This window comes from Aegilops tauschii, chromosome 5, assembly GCF_002575655.3.
Source record: "Aegilops tauschii subsp. strangulata cultivar AL8/78 chromosome 5, Aet v6.0, whole genome shotgun sequence".
Taxonomy (NCBI): domain Eukaryota; kingdom Viridiplantae; phylum Streptophyta; class Magnoliopsida; order Poales; family Poaceae; genus Aegilops; species Aegilops tauschii.
The window spans coordinates 245,764,622-245,783,738 of NC_053039.3; positions in this window are offsets into that span (position 1 = coordinate 245,764,622).

Here is a 19,117-nt window from a genome sequence, read left to right on the forward strand (position 1 = left end):
GCAGGTAAGTTTACCTTGTCCGAATTTGATAACCATGTGCCAGTAGCCCCCGAGACTTGAAGTAGTTGGGACAAATGTTTTAAGGATCGTTGTATAACCAGGTTCTTACGGAGAAGAGCGACCTGCTATCCCCAGAGCTGGAGCAGTGCCGGACACAGCTAACTGCTGCTACCACCGAACTGGAAAAGTTCAAGAAGGCGTCCTCTGGTAATATTTCCCTCCATCGAGAAAAAAAATGATATGCCAGCTGTGTTGAAACTGCTGCTTGTCTCATAACAGGGTCATCGGACCAACTGGAATAGGAACTGAAGGCCGCTCAGACGAGCGAAAAAGAGGCGAAGAGACAACATGCCGCAGGCGAGCGCGTTCTGACCAGAGTCAGAGAGGAGAAAAACAAACTCCAGGATTCAAACACCAAACTGGGCGAAGAACTGAAAGATGTGCGAGCCCAGCTAGCCGACTCCATGAAGGAGAACAAAAAGCTGTGAGGCGACATATTCAGTATGTGGCCGAATTTATCTTATAACAGTTTGGAGGTAAAATTAGCTGATATAGCTATGATTGCAGGTATGTTGATGGGTCGTCCCGAAGAGGAGGTGTCCGGATCATCAAGTGATCTTCTGCAAGGGCTGTCGCAATTGCACGAGCAAGCTCGACAGGCAATGCGGAGTGTAGCCAAGGCCTTATGGCCATCCCCCTCCCCTCCAGGGAGTATGGAGGAGCTTGTAGAGCTGTTCAAGGGAGCGCGACGGCGTATCCGACTATGGAAGATATCGGCCTGCCAAGAGGGTGCACGAGAGGCCTGGGCCATGGTGAAAACGAGGTACACCAGGCTGTATCCAAATCACATGGCCCGGGTCGGACCGCTAGGGTCAAATGGGGAAGAAATTCCTGTTAGTTTAGTATATAACCAAGTAGAAGTAGCTGCCAAGTATTCCCAGCAGGATTGTTAGTTAGATAGCCTGCTGGACGGCATAGAGGAGGAAATTTTTTAGTCCAAGTGACTATGTACTTTCCTTTGCATATGTAACTCTAGTTGAATTCTAAAACGATTGTCATGGCGGACCTTTTCGCTTCAACCTCTCGACCCGAAGGTGCGGAGTGTTTCCGAATACCAGAATGGCCGAGTAGACCGGGTATGCATGGAAACCAGGCATAGGGGTCATAGTTGCTTGAACGGACAAGTATTCAGCTAGTTATGTTATATTACATTAAGATTGTAAGAAACATCTTCCAGAGAGAATAGTTCCGTTAAGGGTTCCTTTCCCTGGGTGCGCATGCGTTAATGCGCATGTCCGGACTGTGATTGAATAATCGCAGTATGTTTTAACTTCTGGGAGTTCACAATGTAGTAAATGCAAAAAAATGTCTTTAATCCACCGATCGAATATTCCCTTAAGAACTCTAGCTTTCGGCTTCACCCATTCTGAGGTACACATCCGGATGACCCGGCAGCAACAATCGCAGAGGTGCTCCCTTTATGCCCTAGCCGAACTAACGGGAATGTAGGGCATAAGCACAGGAGCCAGGCAACCCAGCTTGGCCAAAACTTAAGTCATATCGATGCATCTAATGGTGAAGAAGAGGTACATATGGAAAAAGGCGCATATGTGACGAGCTTGATGCTCGGGGAATAATAATAGCAAGCTTCTGATCAAGAAGCCCCCAGGTATAATGGACGTACATTTTTAAAGATGTGTGCGTTAGGCGTGCGCGGTCTAACTGCACAAAAGCTGTAAGGCTGAAGAGAAAAAACGAAAATAGAGAAAAAAATAAAAAAGGTGTTATGGAAACAGTAGGGAGAAGGAGACGAACAAAGAGTTCGACGCTTTTAGGCATAGAATCTTTGGAGTCTGGCCGCGTTCCAGGGGTTCGGCTCGAGGCGATTGTCTGATGCATCACGCAGGCGGTACGCTCCTCCGGTGAGAACTTCGTCAATGATGAAGGGACCCTCCCACTTGGGCTTGAGTTTGTCCTTTTTCTTCTCCGGCAGGCGTAGAACGAGTTCGCCGACGTTATAAGTTTTGGCCCGCACTTCTCTGCTTTGATACCTGCGAGCCTGCTGTTGATAAAATGTGGAATGGGCTTTTGCAATGTTGCGCTCCTCCTCCAGGGCATCTAAGCTGTCCTGCCGATCGAGCTCGGCCTCTCTCTCTTCGTACATGCGCACTCGAGGTGAGTCATGAATAATGTCGCAGGGTAGCACTGCCTCTGCGCCGTACACCATGAAGAAAGGTGTGTATCCGGTAGTGCGATTGGGCGTGGTCCGCAGCCCCCAGAGTACAGAGTCGAGCTCCTCAACCCAGTGCTTGTATGATTCTTTCGAAGACCGCACTAGTCTAGGCTTAATGCCGCTCATGATAAGACCATTGGCTCTTTCGACTTGACCGTTTGTCTGTGGATGATAGATAGAGGCGTAATCGAGCTTGATGCCCAGATTAGCGCACCAGGTTTTCACTTTGTCGGCTGTGAAGTTGGAGCCGTTATCAGTGATGATGCTGTGTGGAACACCATAACAGTGTACGACGCCGGATATAAAGTCTATTACTGGCCCGGACTCGGCCGTTTTAACTGGTTTGGCCTCTATCCACTTGGTGAATTTATCCACCATGACCAGCAGATATGTTTTCTTATGGCTTCCTCCTTTAAGGGGTCCAACCATATCCAGTTCCCAGACCGCAAAAGGCCAAGTGATGGGGATTGTTTGTAGGGCAATGGGGGGCATGTGGCTTTGGTTGGCGAAGAGTTGGCGTCTGATGCAACGTTGGACAAGGTCATGTGCATCTGCTCGGGCCGTCGGCCAATAGAATCCTGTACGAAAGGCCATGCTAACAAGGGCACGAGCTGCGGCGTGGTGCCCGCCGAGACCGGCATGAATCTCAGCCAGGACCTGCCGCCCCTCCTCCTCGGAGATACACCTTTGAAGGACTCCGGTAGCACTTTTCTTATAGCTCTCCATCGTGAACCTTGTAGGCCTTTGAACGCCGGACGATGCGGCGGGCCTCATTCTGATCCTTAGGAAGCTCTTTCCTATTAAGGTAGGCCAGGAAAGGTTCGGTCCATGGGGCAATGACTGCCATAATGAGATGGGCCGATGGTGTTATTTCGGTGGCTGAGCCGCTGATGATATCTGTGTGTTCGGCATCTGGGGTTGTGCTCAGATCCGGACTAGTGTTGCCGCTTTCCCCAAGTCACACCACGGATGGCTTAAAAAGCCTTTCCAGAAATATATTAGGTGGGACGGGGTCGCGCTTGGCGCCAATACGAGCGAGAATGTCCGCCGCTTGATTACTTTCATGGGCCACATGATGGAACTCGAGCCCCTCGAACCGAGCCGACATTTTTAGGACGGCATTACGATAAGCCGCCATCTTTGGGTCTTTGGCATCGAAATCTCCATTTATTTGAGATATTGCAAGGTTTGAGTCCCCGCGCACCTCTAGGCGTTGTATGCCCATGGAGACAGCCATCCGGAGACCATGCAACAAGGCCTCGTATTCGGCTGCATTGTTGGAATCTGTGTATAGTATTTGGAGTATGTACTGAACGACGTCTCCAGTAGGAGACGTTAACACGACGCCCGCTCCTAGTCCTGCCAGCATTTTGGAGCCATCGAAATACATAACCCAATTGGAGTATGTGACATACTCTTTAGGGAGTTCGGCATCTGTCCATTCGGCGACGAAGTCAGCCAGTACTTGGGATTTAATAGCTCCACGTGGTTTGTATGTAATATCAAATGGAAGGAGCTGATACGTCTCCAACGTATCTATAATTTTTTATTGTTCCATGCTATATTATATTCTGTTTTGGACATTAATGGGCTTTATTATACACTTTTATATTATTTTTAGGACTAACCTATTAACGGAGGCCCAGCCCAGAATTGCTGTTTTTTTGCCTATTTCAGAGTTTCGCAGAAAAAGAATATCAAACGGAGTCCAAACGGAATGAAACCTTCGGGAACGTGATTTTCGGAACGAACGTGATCCAGAGGACTTGCACCCTATGTCAAGACATTAACCAGGAGGGCACGAGGTAGGGGGCGCGCCTACCCCCTGGGCACGCCCTCCACCCTCGTGGGCCCCACGTTGCTCCACCGACATACTTCTTCCTCCTATATATACCTACGTACTCCCAAACTACCAGATACGGAGCCAAAAAACAAATTCCACCGCCGCAACCTTCTCTACCCGTGAGATCCCATCTTGGGGCCTTTTCCGGAGCTCCACCGGAGGGGGCATCGATCACGGTGGGCTTCTACATCAACACCATAGCCTCTCCGATGATGTGTGAGTAGTTTACCTCAGACCTTCGGGTCCATAGTTATTAGCTAGATGGCTTCTTCTCTCTTTTTGGATCTCAATACAATGTTCTCCCCCTCTCTTGTGGTGATCTATTCGATGTAATCTTCTTTTGCGGTGTGTTTGTTGAGACCGATGAATTGTGGGTTTATGATCAAGTTTATCTATGAACAATATTTGAATCTTCTCTGAATTCTTTTATGTATGATTGGTTATCTGTGCAAGTCTCTTCGAATTATCAGTTTGGTTTGGCCTACTAGATTGATCTTTCTCGCAATGGGAGAAGTGCTTAGCTTTGGGTTCAATCTTGCGGTGTCCTTTCCCAGTGATAGTAGGGGCAACAAGGCACGTATTGTATTGTTGCCATCGAGGATAACAAGATGGGGTTTATATCTTATTGCATGAGTTTATCCCTCTACATCATGTCATCTTACTTAAAGCGTTACTCTGTTCTTATGAACTTAATACTCTAGATGCATGTTGGATAGCGGTCGATGTGTGGAGTAATAGTAGTAGATGCAGGCAGGAGTCGGTCTACTTGTCTCGGACATGATGCCTATATACATGATCATACCTAGATATTCTCATAACTATGCTCAATTCTGTCAATTGCTCAACAGTAATTTGTTCACCCACCGTAATACTTATGCTCCCGAGAGAAGTCTCTAGTGAAACCTATGGCCCCTAGGTCTATTTTCCATCATATTAATCTCCCGACAACAAGCTATTTCTGGCGCCATTTTTATTTTGCTTGGGGTCGACCATTGGGTCTAGTTGTGCTACAATAGATGTTGTCTTCTTGGGGTCCGTTGCGTGGACCTGGAATTTGACTATTTCTTCCGCCGGTTTGAAGGAGGTGGATTTGGGTCATTTGTCTAAGACACATCATCCCTATCCACCGTGGAGCGCAGTGCGGTTAATTCTTCGGCCGCGAGGGCTTCAGATAATGCCTTAAGGGCAAGGGATGCGGTTTTGTTTTCGGCGCAGAGTGCTATGTCCGGATCACTGACAAGAGTGATTATGCCGATTGGTCCGGGCATTTTGAGCTTCATGTACCCGTAATGAGGTATAGCTTGGAAGCATGTAAAAGCATCTCGCCCCAACAGGGTGTGGTATCCGCTACTGAAAGGAGCCACTTGGAAGGTTATTTCTTCGGACCGATAATTCTCCGGCGTGCCAAATACCACGTCAAGTGTGATTTTTCCTGCACACCGCGCCTCCCGACTGGGAATGATTCCTCGGAAGGTCGTGCTGCTTTGCTCGATGTGGCTTCTGTCTATTTCCATCTTGTGGAGTGTATCCTCATAGATGAGGTTTAGTCTGCTGCCACCGTCCATGAGGACCTTGGTGAGTCGAAAGCCGTCCACGATGGGACTGAGGACTAATGCGGCTGGTGCTCGGACTGTCCTGTATTTTGGTTCGTCACCAGCATTAAAGGTTATAGCCGTGTCGTTCCAAGGGTTTATCGCGGCGATTTGACAGACTTCGGTGAGGTCGCGGAGTGCCCTTTTGCGCTTATTGTTTGAAGCGAATGTCTCGAAGACCGTCAATACTCTGGGGTCGTCGTCTTCTGGAGGGTGTTGCTCTGGGGTGTTTTTGGTAAGGATGTCCTCGCCGCTCTTGGCTACCTGCCGGAGTATCCAGCATGCTCTAAGGCTGTGGGTTGGTATGGTGTCCGGTGTTGTGTGTATTTTGCATGGGCCATCGAGCCATCCCTCCAGAACGGTTCCATGTCGCGTAATGGGTTTATATTTCTTGGCTATTGGACTGGGCGTGTCACGGGGATGCGCCCTTTTCGCCTGGACCAGCGGTTGAGTTGGGACCGATGGCTCCCAACAAGCTACCTGATCTTTCCAGGTGCTTTCCATTGCGCTGTACTTCTGTACGATAGTTGCCAAGTCAGCGAAGTGTAGTATGCGACGGCGATTAATGGCGTTGAGGATTCCTCCGTTCGTGCAATTGTTGCAGAATGCTGATATCGCGTCCTTGTCGCGGCAATCTTTAACCTTGTCCTTGCCAAGGAGGAATCTGACCCAGAAGTGGTGGACCATTTCCTGAGACTGCTGTTGTATGCTCGTGAGAGCGCTTATGTCTGGGTGGGTGGGTGGAATCGGATCCGGACCCTGACCCAATCGATGATCCAGAGTATGAAGGTTTTCTAGACTTAACAGTCCGGGCTCCAGAGTATCTTCTGGTAGCTTATGCCCGCCGTCCGATTCTATGTTCGGAAGGCCGGTTACCTCCTTTTGCTGGTGGGTATCTGACTCTGTAGGGTCGGCGATCCGGACATAGTCCGTCTTCAGTATAGGGGAAGAGTCGCCGTCTTGCTCCTCGACTACCACTATCTAGTGGGTGACTGATGGAGATTTGATTTCTCTTTGGTCGGGTTTAAGCCCGATCCAATCGTAATCTGTGGCAATTCCCAGGGCGGCGATGCGATCAAGGAGCTCGTTTAAAGATGAAAACTCCGCCAGATCCATCTACTTGGAGTGTTTGGAGTCGATACGAAGGGGATTTTCCATGGCACAAGAGGTCATTGTCAGCTTAACGGCCGAACGGGCGGTCATGGTAAAGCCGCCCAGCCGGAGGGTTTGGCTTGGGGCCAGTTCTCCTCCGGCGGTGATATTGTCTTTGAGGACGAGGCGAGTCATCGATCCTGTCGTCGATGGCACAGTGGAACTCTCAATGAAAGCACCAGTGTCGGTGTCAAAACCGGCGGATCTCGGGTAGGGGGTCCCGAACTGTGCGTCTAAGGTCGATGGTAACAGGAGACAGGAGACACAATGTTTACCCAGGTTCGGGCCCTCTCTATGGAGGTAATGCCCTACTTCCTGCTTGATTGATCTTGATGAATATGAGTATTACAAGAGTTGATCTACCACGAGATCGAGATGGCTAAACCCTAAAAGCCTAGCCTGTATGACTACGGTAATGAGTCCATCCTTCTGGACTAAGTCCTCCGGTTTATATAGACACCGCGAGGATCTAGGGTTACACAAGGTGTAACATCCCAAATTTTCAATTTGGAATGTTATACATTAGATCATCATTGCATAGCATATTTTATTGCATTTTGGCAAATCCTCGATAAATCCTAAGCAACTCAAGGACCCTCGGAGAGAGTTGGGGATTTTCCCGATTTTTCATATTTGAATTTTTATCAAATAATCAAACGAGGATTTTTGGTTTTAATTATTTTCTCTCCGAAAAATATTTCATATTAAAATAAATGAGAGGAGAAAATATTACTTCTCCAAAACAATTGAAATATTGGAGGAAAAAATATTAAAATCATATATTGGATTTTATTCGGATTTTATTTGCAATTTTACTTGCATTAAAAAGTTGCACGTTTTCAAAACTGCATTTTTGGGTCAAAAAAATGTTCACCTTGTTCTAATTATTTTAATTGGGGGAAATTTGTTTTATCATTTTTGGATTTTTATTTATTTTTCTGTGATTTATTTTAGATTCGGTGGAATATTTTTTTTTTAAACCCACGCCTGACCGGGCCGAGGCCCAGCCGAGCCAGGCCGGCCCACCTCCCGTCGTCTCCCTCGCGCGCACGACGCCGCCGCCACCCGAGTCTGCCAGGGACACGCCGCCCCGCCGCCGCCTTGCCCCCTCCTCCACGCCACCCCCTCCCCCTCCTTAAATACCCCCCCACCCCGCCTCCTCTCCCCACCCTTGCAAACCGGAGTTCTTAAGTTGAACTTTCTGGTTAGATCTCTTATTTTGAGTTTTACCCATGCACCTTTGCTTGATTGCTTATGTATGTATTGTTTGTTTGCGATAGAGTACCCGGAGTGCGAAGCGTGCTACTACGAGTCTCTAGGTTTCACGGATCATCAGCAAGGCAAGTAACACTTTGATCATACCTCTTTACCACCCAGTTTTATTGCATTAGATCAATCCTCAAACAATTGCATGATTAGGATCTGATTAATATGTGGGTTTTGGGAAGTAGATGAGGTAGTACCTATTGCCCTGTTTATTATCAAACCTTTGGGAGTTACTTCTACGTTTGCTTATATTGCTATGCTATGCTCGTAGACGTGGATTGGGTTCGAGTGAATTTCCATGACAGTTGTGAGATTCTTAATTAATGGTTCAACTTAAGGTGGTTACTTTAATTTACATCTGGGTGGATTGAGGCACCTGGAGAACCCAGTGTTGCCTGTATTTTTGGATATCCCGGAGTACCCGTGTGATCATCCTATGGACCGCCATCCAGTCTCAAAGGGATCATGAGATTATTCATGCTAGAAACTTCCGTGTGCAGCCACAAGCTATTATGGGCTCTAGCATAGTTGAGTAGGTTACATGACCTCTTGAAGAGGTGGGCTAGCAGATGTAGGGGAAAGTAGGTGTAACTGTCCACCCGGAGTAAAGAGTATTGTTTCTGAAAGACTGTGTCTCGGTCATCCGTTTCTCAAACACCATGTAGTGTGAGAAATCAAACGGAGGCGATCGAGTCTTGTGGGGAAAAGTGCGCAAACCTCTGCAGAGTGTACAATCTAATCATGGTTAGCCGTGTCCCTGGTTATGGACATCTTGAGTATCTAGTTCTTGGATTATCATGTGAATCTCATCATCATGTTACTTAATTTAATTTGATTGGGTTAATCACATTCTTAATTGGGATTGAGTTGGAGGTACCTTCTCAGTGTTTATCAACCACCATCATAGTTAAATAAAATTTATTCCTTTGTTGTAGGAAAAAACTGGCTTTTCGCAAAACTGTAACCATAGAGCTTTCCACCAGCCAAATATGCATGTAGTGATAGCATTATTCTGTTCATTACTCTCTATGTGTTACTTTGCGAGCATATTCCATGTGCTGACCCATTTTCGGGCTGCAACGTTCATGTTGCAGACTTTTCAGACGACGAGTAAGGTGCCATAGGTCGTGGTCTTATACTCAGTGATGCCGTTGGAGTTGATGGACTCGCTTTATCTTCCAAGCCTTCCACTGTTATCGTTTTTAGATGGCCTTGAGCCATATTTATTGTATTAAGTTCTCTCTTGAGACTATTCGATGTAATAAGTGTGTGATTGCTACTCTGTTATAAATCCTTCAAGTACTGTGCGTGTCAGCATTACCGATCCAGGGATGACACTGATGCACAGAGACTAGACTGTTTGAGGTCTGGTCGCTACAAAGATGGTATCAGAGCACACGCTGACTGTAGGACACGACCACTAAGCTAAAGCCCTAGATCACTACTCTCTTCTCATTTCTGACTCCTCTCCTTTCTTCCACTCTTTTAGGATGGCGGATGCAAGGAACAAGTTCGCGCAACCGGATAAGGATAGACCTTTTGGACGACACTTGAAGGAAGTTACTAAGTACCTGAACATCGGAATACCAAGCTTCACCGGGACCTACAACGCCACACTACCAGAAGAGGAGCGCTGGATGATTCAAGTTCAAGTTCCAGGAAGGACGTTCATGCCAGTCACTGAGCCCAAAGAGTTTTCCTTTGATGCACCAACCTGGAGTCTAGGAAAGAGCATGGCAGCCCACATCATCATGGGACGCATTGGAGAAGTGTACCACAATGATCTCAAGGATACTACCTACCAGATTTGTGGGCGCCGAGACGAGCAATGGGAGATGATCAGCACCAGGAAGGATAGATCTATTGCAGCTTTCATCCAGGAGTTAAATCAGCACATTCATCGCCAGGAGAACCAGATGTGAGCACATGATAGATCTGAAGAAGGCAAAGACTAGGATCATGGAACTGGAAGAAGAACTCAAGGCTACACGCGAGGATTATATGGAGGAAATCGTCGCACTAGTGGAGAAGAATGGCGACCTGACACAGAAGCTAGGAGTTTTCATGGGAGACCCAACACCAGGAGGAGAAGATGACGATTCTACTTGCCCGGAGAACTACATCATCATCGACGACACTGACTCGGACCCCAGTGATGATGATTGGGAGGATGAAGCCGGAGCAGATATCATGGAGTCTTCGACCGATCAATTTTTCTAGTAGACCACCAAATTAGTAGTAGTATTCCACCATGTATATAGTATAGTCCAAGCACTTTGTAACGATAGTTAGATCGATTGTATGACTTGTTTGAATTGATTGGAGTGAAATGATTGTGTTTGTCTCATGTGCATATGGGTAGTGTTTTCCCTCTAGATCTCATTCTATCCTATTTTCTCATCTTTTCTAAACCCATCAGATGCCTCCGAGACGCGACACCGGATTTGTTTTCCCACCGGAGATCACTCAGTTGATTCAACAGCAGAATGCCTTGATGCAAGCGCTAGTTCAGAACCAAGGCAACAACAACAACAACAACAACCCACCCCCACCACCACCTGTTTACCACTAAGCCCGTTTTCTTAGGCTGAATCTGCCGGTGTTCTCTAGTAGCACCGAGCCGATTGTTGCAGATGATTGGCTCCGCAAGGTTGGAAGGGAGCTGACCACTGCAGGATGCACAGATGCAGAGAGAGTGCATTTTGCCGCACATCAGCTTGATGGACCTGCAGCATCATGGTGGGAGAATTACACAGCCACTCACCCCATTGACACTGTTGCATGGGACCAGTTTCAGCAAGCTTTCTGTACTGCCCATGTTTCAGCAGGAGCTATGGCCATGAAGAAGTGTGAGTTTCGCAACTTACGCCAAGGAGGATGCACCGTTGGCCAGTACGTGGAGGATTTCAGTAAGTTAGCACGTTATGCCCCAGATGACGTTGCTACGGATGTAGCTAAGCAGGAGAAGTTTCTGGAAGGACTGAATGATGAGCTGAGCATGCAGTTGATGGTGGCAACTTTTAAAACTACCAGGAGTTGGTAGACAGAGCTCTCATGATTGAAGGGAAGCAGCAGCAGATTGAGAGCCATAAGAGGAAGTATGGACAAGGAGAGTACAGTACAGGAGCTCATTAGAAGCCTCGTTTTACCCCGAACTTGGGAGGACACCTTCAGCATAACCATGGAGGTCACAATCACAATGGGGGGAGCTCGCACAATCATAGTGGCCCCAAGAATGGCAATGGGAACGGAGGAAGCAACGGACAGAACCGTACCAACCCATCAACCCCAGCCAAGAGGGATCTAAGCCACGTTACTTGTTTCAAGTGCCAGAACACTGGACATTATGCCAATGAATGTCCTGAAGCTAAGAATGGGAATGGCAATGGAAGCTCGGGGAAGAAGCCAAACCCTTTCAACAGGGGACAGGTGAACCACGTTAACGTGGAGGAGGTTGAAGCACAGCCTGATGCAGTAATAGGTAAGTTTTTGGTTAAGTCATTTACTGCAATCGTTCTTTTTGATACTGGTGCATCGCATTCATACATATCAAGGGGATTTGTGGATAAGTTTAAGTTGCCCACCAAAGTTCTTAGAACACCTATGTTAGTAACCTCGCCAGGAGCAGACTATATGGCAAGCCAAGGATGTTTTCAGATGCCATTGGCCATAGGTAGGCATGTTTTCCCCTCAGACCTAATAGTTTTGGAGTCGCGAGGTTTGGATGTGATTTTGGGAATGGATTGGCTATCGATGTATGGAGGAAACATCGATTGCGCCAGTAAGACGATCTTGCTTACTACCCCAGAAGGAAGAAGGATTAAGTATGTATCCCGGCATGTGCCGAAGAGGACTCAAGTGAATTCCTTATCAGGAGTTGTACAGGAGGAAGTGCCAGTGGTGAAGGATTTCCCTGACGTAGTTCCAGAGGATTTGCCAGGCATGCCATCGGATAGAGACATTGAGTTTTTGATTGAGCTTTTTCCAGGCACAGGGCCAATATCTAAGAGACCGTACAGAATGCCCGCTAAGGATTTGGAAGAAATTAAGAAGCAGATTAAGGAGTTACTGGATAAAGGATATATTCGACCAAGTTCGTCACCTTGGGGATCACCAGTACTTCTAGTGGAGAAGAAAGATGGATCGTTGAGGATGGTTGTTGATTAACGTGGATTGAATGAAGTAACAATCAAGAACAAGTACCCACTGCCGATGATCAATGATCTGTTTGACCGACTACAAGGAGCTAAAGTATTTTCCAAGATTGATTTGCGGTCAGGATACCACCAGTTGAAGATTCGAGAGCAGGATATACCCAAGACAGCTTTTACCACAAGGTATGGGCTATATGAGTACACTGTTATGTCATTTGGCCTGACTAACGCACCTGCCTATTTCATGAACATGATGAACAAAGTGTTTATGGAGTTTTTGGATAAGTTCGTCGTAGTGTTCATTGATGATATTCTGGTTTATTCGAAGAATGAAGAAGAGCATAAGGAGCATTTGCGTTTGGTACTTGGAAAGCTCAGAGAACATCAGTTATACGCCAAGTTCAGCAAGTGCGAGTTTTGGTTAAAGGAAGTTGGATTCCTTGGACGTGTTATATCCAGAGAAGGAATAGCAGTAGATCCCACCAAGGTTAACACTGTGACAAATTGGGAGTCACCCACGACAGTTGGAGAAATCCGGAGTTTTCTTGGACTCGCAGGATATTACCGGAGATTCATTGAGAATTTCTCGAAGATTGCGAAGCCTATGACGGAGTTGTTGAAGAAAGACACCAAGTTCAATTGGACGGAGGAATGTGAGGCTAGTTTTCAGGAGTTGAAGAAACGTTTAGTTACAGCGCCAGTGTTGATTCTGCCAGATCAACGCAAGGATTATGAAGTATATTGCGACGCTTCTCGTCGAGGACTTGGAGCAGTGCTAATGCAGGAGGGAAGAGTTGTTTCATATGCCTCACGACAGCTTAAACCCCATGAGTTGAATTATGCTACACATGATTTGCAGTTAGCAGCCATAGTGCATGCGTTGAAGACATGGAGACATTTTCTCATCGGGAACCATTGTGAGGTGTACACGGATCACAAGAGTTTGAAGTACATTTTCACGCAGAAGGAGTTGAATCTCAGGCAAAGGAGATGGTTGGAGGTCATTAAGGATTATGATATGAGATTGCATTATCACCCAGGGAAGGCTAACGTAGTAGCTGATGCATTGAGCCGCAAGAGCCATGTCAATACCCACATGACTGGAGAGTTACCCAAGGAGTTAGCAGAGGATCTTCGCGAACTATGTTTGGAAATAGTTCCAAGAGGCTTTGTAGCAGCATTGGAGATTCAGTCTACTTTGATGGATAAGATCAGAGAAGCTCAGAAGACAGACAAGGAGATTGTTGAGATAAAGGAAAGGATGAGTAAAGGAAAAGCCAAGGGATTTCGTGAGGATGAGAACGATACCTTATGGTTTGAGGACCGCGTCTATGTGCCCAATGATCAGGAGATCAGGAAGTTGATTCTGCAAGAGGCCATGATTCACCATATTCGATTCACCCAGGAAATACCAAGATGTACCTGGATTTAAAGGACAGTTTCTGGTGGACCGGAATGAAGAAGGATATTGCGGAGTATGTAGCAGTTTGTGATGTATGTCAGAGAGTGAAGGCAGAGCATCAGAAGCCAGCAGGATTGCTACAACCATTGCCGATACTCGAATGGAAGTGGGATAAGCTAGGCATGGATTTTATCACGGGATTGCCCAGGACTCGTTCAGGCTATGACTCGATATGGGTTGTAGTCGATCGTTTGACGAAGGTAGCTCATTTCATCCCAGTAAAGACCACTTATACCAGTGCTAAGTTGGCAAAGATATACATGACCAGGATCGTATGTCTGCATGGAGTTCCGAGGACCATTGTATCAGATAGAGGAACCCAGTTTACTTCAAAATTTTGGAATCAGTTGCATGAAACTTTGGGTACTAGGCTAGATTTCAGTACAGCCTTTCATCCACAGACAGACGGATAGACCGAGAGAGTCAATCAGATTTTGGAGGACATGCTGAGAGCTTGTGCGCTAGATTATGGATCTAGTTGGGACGACAATTTGCCGTATGCAGAGTTCTCTTATAACAACAGTTATCAATCCAGTTTAAAGATGGCCCCTTTCAAAGCTCTATACGGAAGGAGATGCAGGACCCCGTTGTTGTGGGATGAAGTTGGAGACCGTCAGTTATTTGGACCAGATTTGATTAAAGAGTCTGAACAGAAGGTGAAGTTGACTCGCGATAGGCTCAAGTTAGCCCAGTCCAGGCAGAAGAGCTATGCAGATTCTAAACGCAAGGAGACAGTTTACGAAGTCGGAGACAGAGTTTATCTTCGAGTATCACCACTTCGAGGAGTGAAGCGCTTTGGAGTTAAGGGAAAGTTAGCACCACGTTTTGTAGGACCATACAAAGTTTTGGAGCGTATGGGAGAAGTTGCTTACAAGTTGGAATTGCCCGAAGGATTGTCGGGAGTTCACGATGTGTTCCATGTTTCTCAGCTGAAGAAGTGCCACGCAGAGATGGCTGAGATACCACTGAGAGATACCGTGCCACTGGAAGCGATTCAGCTGGATAGTGATTTGACCTACGAGGAGAAACCAGTTAAGATTCTGGAGTTTGCCAGCAGAGTCACCCGCAGCAAGGTTATCAAGTTTTGTAAAGTTCAGTGGAGCCACCATACCGAGGATGAAGCCACCTGGGAGCGAGAGGAAGATCTACGGAAGGACCACTCTCACCTATTTTCTAGCCAACCCGAATCTCGAGGGCGAGATTCATCTTAAGGGGGGTAGGTTTGTAACATCCAAAATTTTCAATTTGGAATGTTATACATTAGATCATCATGCATAACATATTTTATTGCATTTTGTTTTGCGATCCTAGAAATTCTACGCAACTCAAGGACCCACGGAGAGAGTTGGGGATTTCGTTATTTTCATATTTGGGTTTTCTCAAATTTTGAAAATAGGATCATTTGTTTTAATTATTTTTCTCTCCAAAAAATGTTTCATATTTAAAATATATGAGAGGGGATAATATGACTTCTCAAAAATAATGAAATATTGGAGGAAAAATATTAAAAACAAATATTTGATTTTATTTGGATTTTATTTGAATTAGGAAAATACGCGTTTTTCAAAATTGCATTTTAGGCCCAAATAAATGTTCATCTTGTCCGGCTTATTTTTGGAGGACTGGGAAAATTTATTTCGAGATTTTGGAGTCCGTTTAGTATTTCTTTTCTTTCTTTTCCTGCATGTCCGAATTATTTTTTTAAAAATGTTAACCGACCTACCGGGCCGTGTCCGGCTAGGACTCCTCGCCCGGCCGGCCCTTATAAGCCGGGAGGCCACCCCGCAGCCCAACTCGAGCCGCCCCACCACCCAAACCCTAGCGCCGCCCTGACGCCGCCGCCCGTCGCCCCGCCGCCGCCCGGAGCCCCCGCCGCCGACCCCGCCGCCCCACCGGAGCCCCGCCCGACGCCGGAGCCGCCCCGCCGCCGCCGTCCCGCCGCCCGAGGTTGACCGCTGCCGCTGGTTTCCGCGAGAAAACCGCCCGGTTTTTCGTTCGGTTTTTTTAAAACCCTAGATTTTTATTTTTTTTATAGATCGGTTTAGTTTTTTTCGGTTTATTTATTTTGCGGACGTTCGTCCGTACGTTCATTTTAATGAACGGTTTTCGTCGTTTAACCGCAGACACCGAACGTTCGTTTGTTAGCCTGTTCGTCAGTTTTTCTTTTTCTTGGATTTTCCGCGATTATTTTCGATCGCGATTTCCGATCTGTTTTTCGTATTAGTATAACTTTTCGCTCGTTTATCGGAATCAGGCGATTCAAGCGCCTAGAGTTTCATCTCGAAACCCTCTTTCTATTTAACCAACTTAAACAAGTTTTTGCTACTGTAAAGTTTGACTTAGGTCCAGATTAGTAAACGAAGCTTGTTTCTTTCGCCGTTTGAGTTTCGTTGCTTCGTTCGTTTTGATTCTTTTGGCAAACCGGAGTTCTTAAGTTGAACTTTCTGGTTAGATATCTTATTTTGAGTTTTACCCGTGCACCCTTGCTTGATTGCTTATGTATGTATTGTTTGTTTGTGATAGAGTACCCGGAGTGCGAAGCGTGCTACTACGAGTCTCTAGGTTTCATGGATCATCAGCAAGGCAAGTAACACTTTGATCATACCTCTTTACCACCCAGTTTTATTGCATTAGATCAATCCTCAAACAATTGCATGATTAGGATCTGATTAATATGTGGGTTTTGGGAAGTAGATGAGGTAGTACCTATTGCCCTGTTTATTATCAAACCTTTGGGAGTTACTTCTATGTTTGCTTATATTGCTATGCTATGCTCGTAGACGTGGATTGGGTTCGAGTGAATTTCCATGACAGTTGTGAGATTGTTAATTAATGGTTCAACTTAAGGTGGTTACTTTAATTTACATCTGGGTGGATTGAGGCACCTGGAGAACCCGGTGTTGCCTGTATTTTTGGATATCCCGGAGTACCCGTGTGATCATCCTATGGACCGCCACCCAGGCTCAAAGGGATCATGAGATTATTCATGCTAGAAACTTCCGTGTGCAGCCACAAGCTATTATGGGCTCTAGCATAGTTGAGTAGGTTACATGACCTCTTGAAGAGGTGGGCTAGCAGATGTAGGGAAAGTAGGTGTAACTGTCCACCCGGAGTAAAGAGTATTGTTTCTGAAAGACTGTGTCTGAGTCATCCGTTTCTCAAACACCATGTACTGTGAGAAATCAAACGGAGGCGATCGAGTCTTGTGGGGAAAAGTGCGCAAACCTCTGCAGAGTGTACAATCTAATCATGGTTAGCCGTGTCCCCGGTTATGGACATCTTGAGTATCTAGTTCTTGGATTATCATGTGAATCTCATCATCATGTTACTTAATTTAATTTGATTGGGTTAATCACGTTCTTAATTGGGATTGAGTTGGAGGTACCTTCTTAATGTTTATCAACCACCATGATAGTTAAATAAAATTTATTCCTTTGTTGTAGGAAAAAATTGGCTTTTCGCAAAACTGTAACCATAGAGCTTTCCACCAGCCAAATATGCATGTAGTGATAGCATTATTCTGTTCATTACTCTCTATGTGTTACTTTGCCAGCATATTCCATGTGCTGGCCCATTTTCGGGCTGCAACGTTCATGTTGCAGACTTTTCAGACGACAAGTAAGGTGCCATAGGTCGTGGTCTTATACTCAGTGATGCCGTTGGAGTTGATGGACTCGCTTTATCTTCCAAGCCTTCCGCTGTTATCGTTTTTAGATTGCCTTAAGCCATATTTATTGTATTAAGTTCTCTCTTGAGGCTATTTGATGTAATAAGTGTGTGATTGCTACTCTATTATAAATCCTTCAAGTATTGTGCGTGTCAGCATTACCGATCCAGGGATGACACTGATGCACAGAGACTAGACTGTTTGAGGTCTGGTCGCTACAATTTCTATGGGTTCGGTGACCGCCCTCAAGGGTCCCTTGGTGGAATCACGGCATCTTGCATTGTGCGAGGGCGTGAGGAGAACGGTGGCCCTAGTGACTTCTTGGGGAGCATTGTGCCTCCACACCGCTCCAAACGGAGATTAGCATCCGCAAGGGTATGGACTTCGGGATACTTCGGGATACGTTGAGCCTTTGTGCATCTTGTTTGTATCTTAGTTGGCTCTTGTGAGAGATTAATGGAATATCCCATTGTGGGGGAGTGATGTGCTTTGTGCACCTCACAATCCTATAAATGTGGGTACATGAGGAATACCATCTAGCATTGATATTACAAGATTGTCTAGTCGCTATGTGGTATGTCTTCTCATGAGAAATTCAAATTCTAAATAGTCCATTAATTATCTCTTGTTGGATCCTCTTATTGCCTCTTGTGAAGTTTTTATTGGTATCACATTATGGGGGAGTAAAATGCTATGTGTATATTACAAGCCTAGAAAATTTGTACATTTGAGATATTGTCACCTAGAATTGATATTGTATATTATCTTGTTCCTACGTGGCATGTTAGCTCTACAAGTTGCAATTTGCTTGTGTGTGGTTTGAAGATGATGTCGGATATCCTTGCTATCTACCAACGGGAATTATTTCCAAATACTTCTTGTCTTTTGACAATTGGTACTCACTTATGTGTGGTAGAAATTATTGATCATCTTTACATTGGCCTTTACTTTTATTTGCCTTATCTCTTGCCTAGGATTGTGTCAACTCCCATTGTATTCCATACCACTTGTGGATCTTGTTATTTCCTTGAGCTTGTCTAGTGTTTGTATAGATATAGTGAAAGTGGTGATCCCATCTTGTGCTTTTTGTATTCAAATGCAAATTCTCTATAATGCACAATGCTTGGGGGAGCTATCCTATTTTTCTTAGAACGCTCACCTTGTGATCCCTTTCAAGTGTGTGTTGGTGGAATGCAAACGGTTTCCTTTTGGTACTTTTTGCCATCATGAAACTTTGTAGAGAACTTGGTTTGTTTGGAACCATTCTCTCTTTTGGGAGTTTGACATCTTTCTTTTTGCATGTATCAATGGATATATCATTCCTTGATGTATCTTTTATGGATATCCTCCAAGTGATGATTTATTCATTTGGTATCTTTTCTTCACCTGGCATTTCTTTGTCATTTGGTATCGGTTCTTGAAAGTTTTGAGCATGCATATTGAAAGGATTGAGAAGAAGTGTCTAGAGGGGGTGAATAGAATCTTAGCAAGAAAAGTTGCAGTTTTTAAATTCTTTAAGTTGAAGTGGAGTTTTAGCACAAGTTCAAACATTCACAATACATATCAAGCAAGCATGACAAGAGTATATGATCAGCGGAAAGTAAATCATGCAAGATGCAAGAATGTAAGGGGAAGGGATTGAAGTGTCAAACGCAATTGGAGACACGGAGATTTTTTATCCGTGGTTCCGATAGGTGGTGCTATCATACATCCACGTTGATGGAGACTTCAACTCACGAAGGGTAACG